The sequence below is a fragment of the Cryptomeria japonica genome, chromosome 4 (genome assembly GCF_030272615.1).
Source record: "Cryptomeria japonica chromosome 4, Sugi_1.0, whole genome shotgun sequence".
NCBI lineage: Eukaryota > Viridiplantae > Streptophyta > Pinopsida > Cupressales > Cupressaceae > Cryptomeria > Cryptomeria japonica.
In genome coordinates, this window is record NC_081408.1 from 521,698,434 (window position 1) to 521,710,291 (window position 11,858).

Consider the following 11,858-nt stretch of genomic DNA (forward strand, 5'->3'; position numbering starts at 1 on the left):
TATCCATAAGGTGACACCTAGAGTGCATGAGGGATATGCAATGAACAAAGAAAACCCCCACTACCACAAACAAAATAGTGCGAATAACCAGGATCTCGAGAAAACCCCCATTTAAGTTGCATATATATTTTGATTAATAAAAGTTGAATAGGTTGGTACCATTACATATCCATAAGGTGACACCTAGAGTGCATGAGGGATATGCAATGAACAAAGAAAACCCCCACTACCACAAACAAAATAGTGCGAATAACCAGGATCTCGAGAAAACCCCCATTTAAGTTGCATATATATTTTGATTAAGTTTCAGTTGAATTTAAATAGTGCGAATAACCAGGATCTCGAGAATACAATGTGAAAGTTCATTGGGGCCCGCTCATGTTTTTCCGACGAAAGCAGCTAAAGCCAAAAATGTCAAGCTATACCACGTTAAAGTATTTGGAGAATCCCGTGTGAAAGTTGATGAGGGTCGCTCGATTTTTGTCCGCTAACGCTAAAAATGTCAAACTATAACACGTGAAGTTTTGGTATTGTGGGATGAAAACTTGGATGAAACAATTTAAATCCATCATAATTTCCATTCGTTCTTGTGAAGGTGGTTGTCATATTTAAATCCATGGACTACATTGCTTAAAAGCTTTATCCTTGAAACACGGCAAAGAAAATTATGTTTGAAATCTTCAACATAGTTGAAAGTCACGGTGATGATCGTTATATATACTCTTGTTCATTTACAGAATGAATAAGAAACAATAAAACCTCATATCTCCTCAGACTGGGATGGGTCGATGCTCGGCAGTCATTGTTTTAGTGATGCTGGTGTTATTCTTTCGTTCAGACTGTCGTCTCCTTGGTAATTTGGTTTTATTTGGATCTGCAATTTCTTAAACATTTAAAGGTTATTATGAAGGCGTATTGATAGAATATCTTTCATTTGCAGACTCTGTCAATAAATATGAGGGGAAGATGGGTGTAAAAGAGAAGGTATAAATAATAACCCAGTATTTTCAGTTTTTATTTTAGATTAGTAAAGTGTTCTAACTAAAAAATATTTGTTTATAATTATGCGTTGCGTTGATGATGAAATAGATGAAAAAGAGAACCGACGAAAAAGCAGGAACTTTCTACCCCAGGGAAGAGCTTCAATGGATACATTCCCCAGACGAACATTGCTTGGACCCATGTTAATTTAAAAACAATAAAATTAACAATATGTAATAGTTCGATAAGATTTGAATAGTGTCTATCTGTAATATTTTCATTTTAGCAATATGTAATAGTTCAAAATTTATGTAAGGCGAGGAATAGCCATAATCAATTGTTAAATTTCTAGTCGTATGATTCCTCTGCTGCATTTAAATGATGTGATTATGTACGTATCGCATGACTATTGGATGTTAAATTAACTTCAATTTGTATCAGAATTGTTATGTCACTAAGAAAAGGTGTTGTGTAATTCAAATATGAGTTGTGTAGTGCAGTAATGTCAGAGTTGGAATAGTAACGGAAATATGATTATGTATACATGTGATACGATATAGTTTCTCAATTTTTAATTGAAAGCGTTTAATGTTAATAATCAAAAAGTATTAAAAGTTATATTATTAAAAACTCAAGTTATCATGAATGTTTCAAAGGAGTGTTCTGTATTGTAGATATTAGTTTCTATCAATTGAATTATTTCTACTTTTTCGATAATTTAATCAATCATAACAAAGAATTAAATAAAATTTAGATAATTATATTTAATTTTTTTATTTTAAATAATTGTAAAAATATAATTTATCTATCTTTCTATGGATTAGAGTAAGGAAAAATTAAAATTTATTTTTCTTTATCTTACATATTTAATTCATTTAATCAAATGTCAAAACATGATAAAATTATATCACATCAAATGTCAAACCATAAAAAAAATTAATCATAATATTTATTAAGCTAGTTTCACACATGCCACCTATCAATTTAGTAGTTGCACTATGTTTCACATATGTTTGTCCTCAGTTACTTTCGTATATGATATGTTCCAGAAAGCTCTATAAACATAAAAGAAGTAAAACTTAAAAATGGAGCCAGAAGTGGCAGAAATGCTTCAGAAATTAACCTAAGCCTGGACTTCTGCCAGTCTTTTTTGGTATATAATTTGTGTTCTCTTGTTTGCTGGCGTTTGGTTCACCAGTTGTCTTTCCTTTGTTTCTTGTCTTTTTGTTTAGCTGCACTATAATGTTTATCTTTTGATCTTCTAATTGTAATGGGTTTCAAGGGCCCATCAAAACCTATTTTCCCATATTCAAAAACAATACCACCATTCAATTAATAATGGCACTTGCACCCAAAGGAGGTGTAAGGGTTATGCTGATAGTTAGATATATATTAAGTGATATATTTGATGGTATAAAAAAAAAAAAAAATTGAGAAAAAATTAGAGTTCTTGTAGCTATTAGGTCTAAAACAATACAATTATAATTTTGATACAGAATATAGTATTTGAGAATTTATTTTCATCTATTTTATCAGGAAGACCTAAAAGAAAAATCAATAATTTGAAGACATAGATCAAGTGTAAGAGAAGTTATGAATAAAAAGCTAGTCAAAAACAAACTTTGGGTAAAAAGTTATACAAACACTCAATTTTTAGCATAAAACTTTAAATTGATACTATACCATAAATTTTCATCTATGACAATTTTATTATGCATTAAAGTTGAAGAAAGAGAGTAACAAAGAAATTAGATCTTACAATTTAAATTAATAAATTACATCATGCTAACCCTAAGTAAATATGCAATATTATTTTTAATTTATATTTTGATGTGATTAGAACATTTAAATATTAATCTTTAAAAAATGAAAGATTAAGATTAGATTCAAATAATTGAACATTAAGTAAATCATAATCCTTCACTAATTTGAATTTTAATTGTCAACATTACTTTAATAGTAATCTTATATTAATATTAAGAATTTTTATATTATATATATTGCATTATGTTAGAACCTTATTCTAACCTTAAGTTGAAGTTTAACCCTAAGTGTTATTATATTATATTAATATTATTATAATACATAATTTTATAATAAAATTAGGTAACCCTAAACGAGAGTTTAAACCAATATTATATTAAATATCTATATTGCTCTATTAATTTACATTATATTATTTAATAGATTATATTATATCATATTAATTTGTAATGATTTTTTTATAATTTTATATGGATCTAATATTATATTATTTTAAATCAATATTATAATAAATATATATTTAATTATATAAATACTATTACAATATAATGTATTTATATTCTTATTATTTTATAAAATCTTTGATCCATAATCTTTAACATAGCCTTATTAAACTCAATAATTTTTACTAGTGGAAGATGGGCGGGAACAAGTGAGCTACTGGGAATGGGCGAGCTAGGGTTTATGTGCATGAAAACTTAGGTGAAGATGATGAGGATGATGAGGCAGATGGGCTAGGAGAAAGTCTTTTCCCTTCAGTTCGTGCTTGCTTCTTAGCCCTGCGCACCAATTTTTCTCGTGGATGCAGTTTCCTAAAGATCTGGGCTGAGTGTAGTGGGGAAGGAGTCTTTTCCTCCGGTTTCCCCTGCTCTCCTTAGTAGGTGTTGGGGACTGCAAGCTCTTTTTGGGTGCTAGAGGTAGGGCTATGTATAGTTATAGGAAGGTGTGGTTGTGTTAGAGGGTGCTATTGGCTTTGGCTATGAGAAAGATGCTTTGCGGCTTTCGAGATGGAAGTCCCAACCTTTTGGGGTTGGGGTCTTTCATTTTTGTGGTTGGCCTATTGAGAGTTTTTCTCTGCTCAGGTTTTGTGGGGCTTCAACTCTTTTGGGTGGTTTAGTTGTTCTGAATGGCTTTCTTCTTTTGTTCATTTGCTTTTTTGTATGGACCCTCTGTTCTCTCCTAGTTTATTCCTTGGTGAGGGTGTTTAAAGCTATTCTTGTCCATTCTCATGGATCTCTATATGAGGTGTTTTTCTCTCCTATGGAGGTGGAGTGGCGACATGGGTTCTGGGCTTCGATTGGGTTGTCAGGGAAGTCGAGTTTCTCTCCTTCTTGTCCTATTGAGGTGGAGAGTAGGTGTGGGGGAGTTTCTTGTCTACTACTGTTCATGTTGCTAGTTGAGGGAGTTGGTCAAAACCCTCATGGCATTCTTCGTAGACAGTTTTGGGTTTACAATTTTATCCCTATTTCCCAAAACAGTTTTTTGGTTGTGGGAGGATATAAAAACCCTCTTGGCCAGATTACACTTTTAGGAAAAGATGTTATTTTATGGGCCTTAGCAATTTTTGGGAGCCTTGTAAAACCCACTTTCATGTCGACCTATTTTCCTTCTTCTCCTATTAATGTGCAGAGTAGGTGTGGGGGAGCATGTCGGTTGTTGCAGTTCGTGCTGCTGGTTGAGGGAGCTAGTCATAACCCTCATGGTGTTGTTTGTAAATGGTTCTAGGTTCATAGTCTTATTCTTGTTTCCCATAATGGTTTGTTGGTTGTGGGAGCCTGTTAAAACCCTCTTGGCCAGATTGTGCATGCAGGTAGTGTTGTTGTTTTCTAGGCCTTAGAAGGTTGTGGGAGCCTTGTAAAACCCACTTTCAAGGTTGAGGGAGCTTGAAAAAACCCTATGTTTTTAGTTTCTTTGTGGGATTGGCTAGTTGCTAGCAGTTGTCAAGGGCCTAGTTTTGCCAATGTTTATTTTTGGTTACATATTGATTGCGTGGTCTTTTGTGTCTAGGAGCTTCTTTTACAAGTTATGGGAGCCTAGAAAAACCCTTTTTGTTGGCTGATGGTGCTAGTTAAAACTCTTATTCCTTGCATTTTATGGTCTAGTGTATGTTGATTTAGAGCATCAGGTTCTACTAGCTTCTATTTTAATGTCTTATGTCTAAGGTTTGGTTGGTGTTTGATTGTATGTGGATGTTGTAGTTTTTTTATTTTGGTTTGTGTAGTATTTGGGTTTGGGCACTAGATGCTCGTAAGTCACCAATGTTTGAGGTCCTTTTAAAACTTGTTTTCACTGCCAAGCAGTTTAGTTCATTTCTTGTTGGCAACTTTCTAGTTGTAATGGTTTTGGGGTCCCATCAAAACCCGTTTTATCCTAATAAAAACCATAACCTTATTGAACTCTTACATATAACTGAAACATAATTGAATCATATTATTATATGTTACTATAAAACATAAATTTAAATATGTGTTGTAGTATGAATTTATTTGTAATATAATTTTAATTATATCTATATTATAATAATATTAATGTTACATTACTAATGTTAAGATTTTTTAATTATTTATTTTGTATTATTCTTATTGAATGATATTAGATTATTGTAACTATTCACTTATTTTTATGATATTATTATTATTAATATTAATAGTTTAATTAACAAATATTCGAGAAGAAATAAATAGACTAACCTTTCTATATTCATAAAAAATATTTGCAGATCATGAGCTCTTTAATTTGCTCATTAATATTAGCCACGATCTGCCTTACAATTACTTTCTTCTTCCTTTGTATCTTTTGTTCTTTCACAATCAGATTCTGTTAAGCTTCTGGAGTATTTTGTTGAACATAGATTAATTGAAGACTTAAATTCAGAGTATTTATTAATCACCATCTCACATCAAATCTACAAAAAGAAAATGCTTGACTTCCATGGTAAAAGATCATATCCCCATGATTTGCTATGATGTCAATCATGCTTTTTTGTTTCATCTTCTAGTTATAGTGAGCGTTCACTTTAATTTTCTTAGGATTGTATCCTCGACTTTTAGGCGCAAACAATTTGCAAACAAATGACAATTCACTATCAAATTAAACCATCATTATCACAAAGAGATAAACCATAAACCACAAGCTCCAAAACCATTCAACATCTTCTATTGTTCACTACCCAAATAACTCACTATCAGAGAACACACATTATCTTTACCTCCGAGCAAATTATAGTTACGACTAAAACTTAAAAGTAGAAGCAAAACAACACTCTTGTTATGTTTTTTGTTGCCATTAAATTAGACATTCCCATGAAAAAAAAAACCATTTGCTAACAATAGAGATTTTCTACCCCAAAAAAATGAAGAAAAAAACCTAGATTGATGTTCATAAAGAAAAAGCTTCTGAATGTTTTTTTGTATTTCCTAAAAAATGAAACCATCAATGAAACAAAACCACACTACATAGGCTTTCGATTTTCCTGACTTGCTATCAAAACCTAGTTGCTCTTTTTTCTATTTCACCATATAGGTAAAATGATTTGCAAGCTTTAGGAAAGACATATAAACACGGACATTACTTAGAATAATATTTCTTCACCTGACATTATTTTGTGACATCACAACTGCTTCTTCTTGTGCTTGTTCTTGTTCATCAAAAGATAGCTAGCACAGTGTCTTTCCACTATCAATTTTCTTTCAAGGGTACATTTGAGCTCTTATTCCAGCATCTCACTCCTTGCATTCTCTGTATCTTGAAGTAGTTGGCACAAATTTCAGCCTATCAAGAAGCTCCAAAGCCATCAGATTACTTTGAAATGTTGTGCCAATTTCAGTTTGATCTTCATCGCTACCCATTTCATAATTTGGATTCACTATTTCTTCATTTGTTTCAATAGTATTTAGCATGTTTGAAATATTTGTTTTTTCTTTGGGAATTTGTGCTAAGCATTCAACACTTCTAGCATCATCATTATAATATGGATCATATTTGACGTTGTATTGGAATGCATCTCTAACATGGCTTCTACTTGCATAACAATCGTAAAAATGTCTTGTATGCAATCTTCAAACTATGAGCACATCTAACTTTTCTATTCTACGTGGAAGCACTCTTGCAATGTTCTTTATGTTTTGTGAGAAGCTTATGGTGTGACCACTATATTTGTATCAGCCTCCAAAAGCATGTGTTACTTGCAATACTGGGTTGACTCAAGCAATGACCATTTTCTCCACTTGTGATAGTCTTCTCATTACAACAGGTTGCTCCCCTAGGTCCATTTTATTCAATAATGTGAATCAATGCATGCCTATTTTGTTCAAGCATCATTTATAAATAACGTTAGTATTTGATGAATGAACAAGCATGCCTGGGTAACGTTCCTTGCGTACAAAGCATAGTTGCAATTTAGATAGTTCATCTATTTGCTGTCAAAAAAAAATTAGTGCTATCATGAAGTCAACATTGTTGGCAAATGACAAAAAAAATTCAGTGCTATCATGAGTCTGCATTGTTGGCAAATGACATTGCATGTTTTGTTTGTTACTGTTTTGGAATCTGTTGATGTTGGCATGTTTGTTTCTATAAGCTTCTAATGTGTTTTCATGCATTTATTTCCTCTTTATGGAAAACTTGATAATCTTGGCATATTATACAATTTTGTAGCCTTTGTGCTTCTATTTGTTAGGGGCTACTTTGATTTTGTTCTAATTTCTTATGATGGTTGCAGACAACTATTTCACCTTTATGGCATGTATAGTAAGCTCAACTTCTTTTTTGACTTTGCAATCTTTTGAGTTCCATTTGTTGGGGATTATCTTGACTTTTATGAGTGCAGTGATCCATTATCTGTAATTTGGAAATATTTTTGACTACATGAAAAACAGGTTTTGAAAGGGCCTCGAAACCCTTTGTCATGCCTCGCCATGAGGCTAGGAGGACATAACAATCAAGAACATGAAAATGGGAATATTTTTTGAAATCAATCAATATAATGTATACAAATGCTAAAATACAGTTAAACAAAATACATAATGAATCATTTAACAAATGTCCTCAAGCCCCATATCGATGTTACACAAGGTTATACATCATCTCAAATAATTACAAGGAGCTGTAATAATTTACATTACAAAATAATACATTGATGCAAGATTCTCATTAAAATTCTCGAGAATTTACATAAGAGTTACATATACAAATGATAGATCCACAATATACAAATCTCCAAAAGTCCCATGTAGGGAAGTATACATAAATCTAGTACAACAATGATGTTCTTCAACTCTTCTCTGAACCAACATGAACATGAAGCTGAAAGGGCCAAATCCAATGGGTGCGAAAAGCACTCAAGCCAACCATGTGGCACCAAAATAGGTCCACCCCCATGCTAGGAGGGACCAATCAGACCCACCAGGTGGAAGCAAGATAAACAAGAGTATCAACATGACTCACCGCAAAAACAACATATCCATAATATCAAGGAATCAACAAAACTTAACAAGAAAGAGGCTCACAGGAGAATTCTATATAAGCTCATGAATAACAATAATACACCAGAGGCTTGAGCACATTCACAAAGGCAATAAGCATGAGAAAACATCCACTTCTAGAAACTGAGAAATACACAAAAGGAAGAGATATGGGTTACCACTAGGTTGCAAGGGAAGAGTGTCATCACTAGAATGTCATGGGTTACCCTGGTAGATCTTCACTAGGTCCCGACCCCCATCCTAGGTTACCCTAGTAGCCTCTCTCGACCCCCAGCCCCCATACATTCACTAGTGGACCACACCAACCTTTCGAGGAGACAAGGTTGGTGGAAGCCATTCCTGACCCTTCTTCACTTACCCTCAAACCTGTACGAGCGTTTGTTGGTAAGGAGGCATCAGAGAATTATCTTATTTAGTGTGATCTAACTACCCACCTAAGTTTATTAATTAGGTTATCACTTGTTTACTAGACTTCTATTGGGTCACCCTGGTGACCACTTTGGGTCCCGACCCCCAATAGAAGACACTCTCCCTACTTGCATCTAGGATTCAAAATAAACTCAAGGTCATGATAATCAAAGAAACAAGATGATGAATCTCCCATGACTATAGTACAACTGAAATTCAAATGCTAGAAATGATTTCAAATACCAAAATAGAACAACACATTAAAGCCAACAATGAAGACTCAGTTATAAGATGCCAATCTTCTACAAACAAGGACGAGGAGTAAACTTGTTCTTAAGAAATCTAACACTGACCAAGCCTAAAAAAGTTAAACACAATTGCAATGAATAATGCAGACAATTACCATGGTCTCGAACTAGAGCAATAATACTATAAAATTCAAGAGTAGAAAAATAACACCTAGAACTACATTAATCCAAATTAACATCTATACCATTTTTAACACAAATTCAAAATTAACTATCCATTATTTCCATTTTCCAAACATCATTATACAATATATAATCATAGTCCAAATTTAACTTTATTTAGCTAATGCTCGGTCCACCATGAAGGGAAGTGAAATCGACTGAAATCGATTGATAATAAAATGAAAACGTTTTTGTCATTCGGATAATAAAGAAACAAAAATCATAGGAAATCAATTGTCTTTGCATGCATTCTGAAATATAGTGATCGGTTAGAAGAAAGTAAGCATTTCTATCCAGTTAAGTAAGATGAACTAGGGTAAACCAACAATTTACCGGAAAGAAAATGAAAGCGCACTAACAAGAAAGAAATTATACAGAAAAATACAGAGAGAAACAAAGAGAGATTCAAGAATTGAAATCCTATAGAAATTTTACTCCATTAACCTAAGGCGTATAAACAAAATCAAGTGAAATGATCCCAACCTGGAGTCCAACGCCCCATGAGAAATTCCTAGCATTGCAAGAGATCCACCAACATCTTCAGATCAAGTTGAGAGCCTCTTCAATACCTTTAGATTCAATTCTGAATCAAGACCCAAAACCCCTCAAAATTACCCAATTTGAATTCAATTCCCCCAAAACCATGATTAAAATGAGAATTTTCGAGCCGGAGCATTCATGGCCTAGCTACTGCCAAAAAAACCAGAAAGCCCTAAATAAAATAACTTAAAAAAATGTAACTCCTCAAAAATGTAACTCCTCGCATGCAGATTCCTTCATTAATTTCATTTAATTATTTGTAACTCCCACATGCACATGCGAAAACATTAGTTTGAATAAATAATTACTTTTGGTTTATTTTTTAATTTTTAAAACAATAAGTGGTAATCTTATTAGTGAATTATTTAATTAAATATTTATAACAAATTAAATCATGAAGAATTATCCATTAACTAATAATTATTTATTAATATTATTTTTATTTTATTTATTTGTTATTTTAAAAAAAAATTCCCTAATAAATTCTCTTTTCAAAATAATCATTTGATTTAAATAATTTAAAGCCTTAAATATCAAAATCACAATTTAATGATTAATTAAACAATCAAATTCAAAATACGAAGATAGAGTCAAACTACCAATCACTCTGCAAGAACTACTACGTTATAAATAGGAATGACAATTATGTCAACTCAAAACATGGTGCTAACAAAGGGTGACGACTAACAAGACTTGACCAACATGGGACTATGGTTCCTGATAGGGGTCTAACTGATATCTCCTTGTCCACTCTACCATTAGGCTGGAGAGCACGCTCAGACCTGAAGATTAAGGTGGAGTTGATGCTCGGTACCTGTAACTACATAAATAAACTGTCGAACATGCATATATATATGATCTACAAAATATCATACCATGAGTAGGGAATAGAAGCGACATAGCTTACCCATAGAGAGCAGTGCGATGCTTTTCCCTGTCACCCAAGCACATCAAACATGGAAGCAGTGTACATCAAGTCAGTATATATCAATAAATATAAAGAAACTCATAAATAAACTAATGAAATGTCATGTATGAATACATCTAATAATCACATCATACATTTCCATCGAAGACAATTCCATTCAAATAATGATCACAACCACATAAACATATAAGAGATAATAAGAAACACAAGATCAAGGCAGATATACATCTATAATCATCTAACACACATACCAAACGAAGATACATCACATAACATCACTATTCTGGCCCAACACATAACAAGTAACATCATAGTCATATAGAAATCCACGAAACATAAACAAGCCTCACAATCAAAAACCAAAATCGACCAATACCTAAATCGAGGTTGAACCTCTTACAACACAAATCATAGAGTCTGACAAGCCAAAAGAGTGAGGGGCATTATATTCTCCCCCTTAGAATTAGACTTACTCCTAGAGGCCTGCTAATGAAAGAACTCACTCAAACAATAGACTCTACTGAAAGATCCTACAACATCCAAAACCACTCCAAAACTCTTTATTTCTGAAAACTCAAAGCCGAACGTCCACGTCCTCGATGACCTGTCGGCCGACCATGACCTGATGACTCTATCATCTTATTCTGATGCTTCTCTAGGAGATTATCAATTGCTAAATGAATCTTGTAGCTCTTGTTTGCATCTCCAACGGTAGGTTCTGAAATAGCTGGCACATAGTTGGATCCCTGAGTACCCTTCTGAGGGTAATACCTAGCAATGTGACCTTGCTATCCACATGAAAAACATTCCGTACCATGGCCATAACCACTTCCACTAGAGGGCACACTTGACTGTTGATGACCACCCCAAGTAACTACTGACTGACTGTTGTGAGAAGGCTGGTCATTATGATCACACTTGTTCCTCTCCCAATTCCTATCCCTTCTAGACTGAGAACCCTCATCCTGACGATGATCAAAGTTCTTGCGTTTCGACTTATGTTGTTTCTGTCAATGGAATGTTTCCCCTTTATAATCCTAACTACTAGTGGGTATACTACCATTCTGGACTCTGGTGTGGCCCCCAAGATCCCTTGCTAGTTTCTCTTCTACTAAACATATTTTCTCAATTGTAGCTTCCATTGTTTTTTATTCAAAAATCAACACATCACCACTGATCTGATCATTGAGACCCCTGACAAAATATTGTAATAACATAATTTCATCATCTCATATTCTGACATATCTCTTGAGCTCGTAAAAATGATGGTCATATTGTTCTACT

At 33.3% G+C, this 11,858-nt stretch overlaps 1 long non-coding RNA gene across 1 annotated transcript; it reads left to right on the forward strand.

The window, feature by feature from the left end:
• The first annotated feature begins 735 nt into the window (after window positions 1-735).
• On the forward strand, window positions 736-1,221 carry LOC131058737 (uncharacterized). The gene is made up of 3 exons (XR_009109604.1): window positions 736-853; window positions 941-984; window positions 1,090-1,221. It is a non-coding gene; the product is annotated as an uncharacterized LOC131058737 (long non-coding RNA).
• Window positions 1,222-11,858: the final 10,637 nt, after the last annotated feature.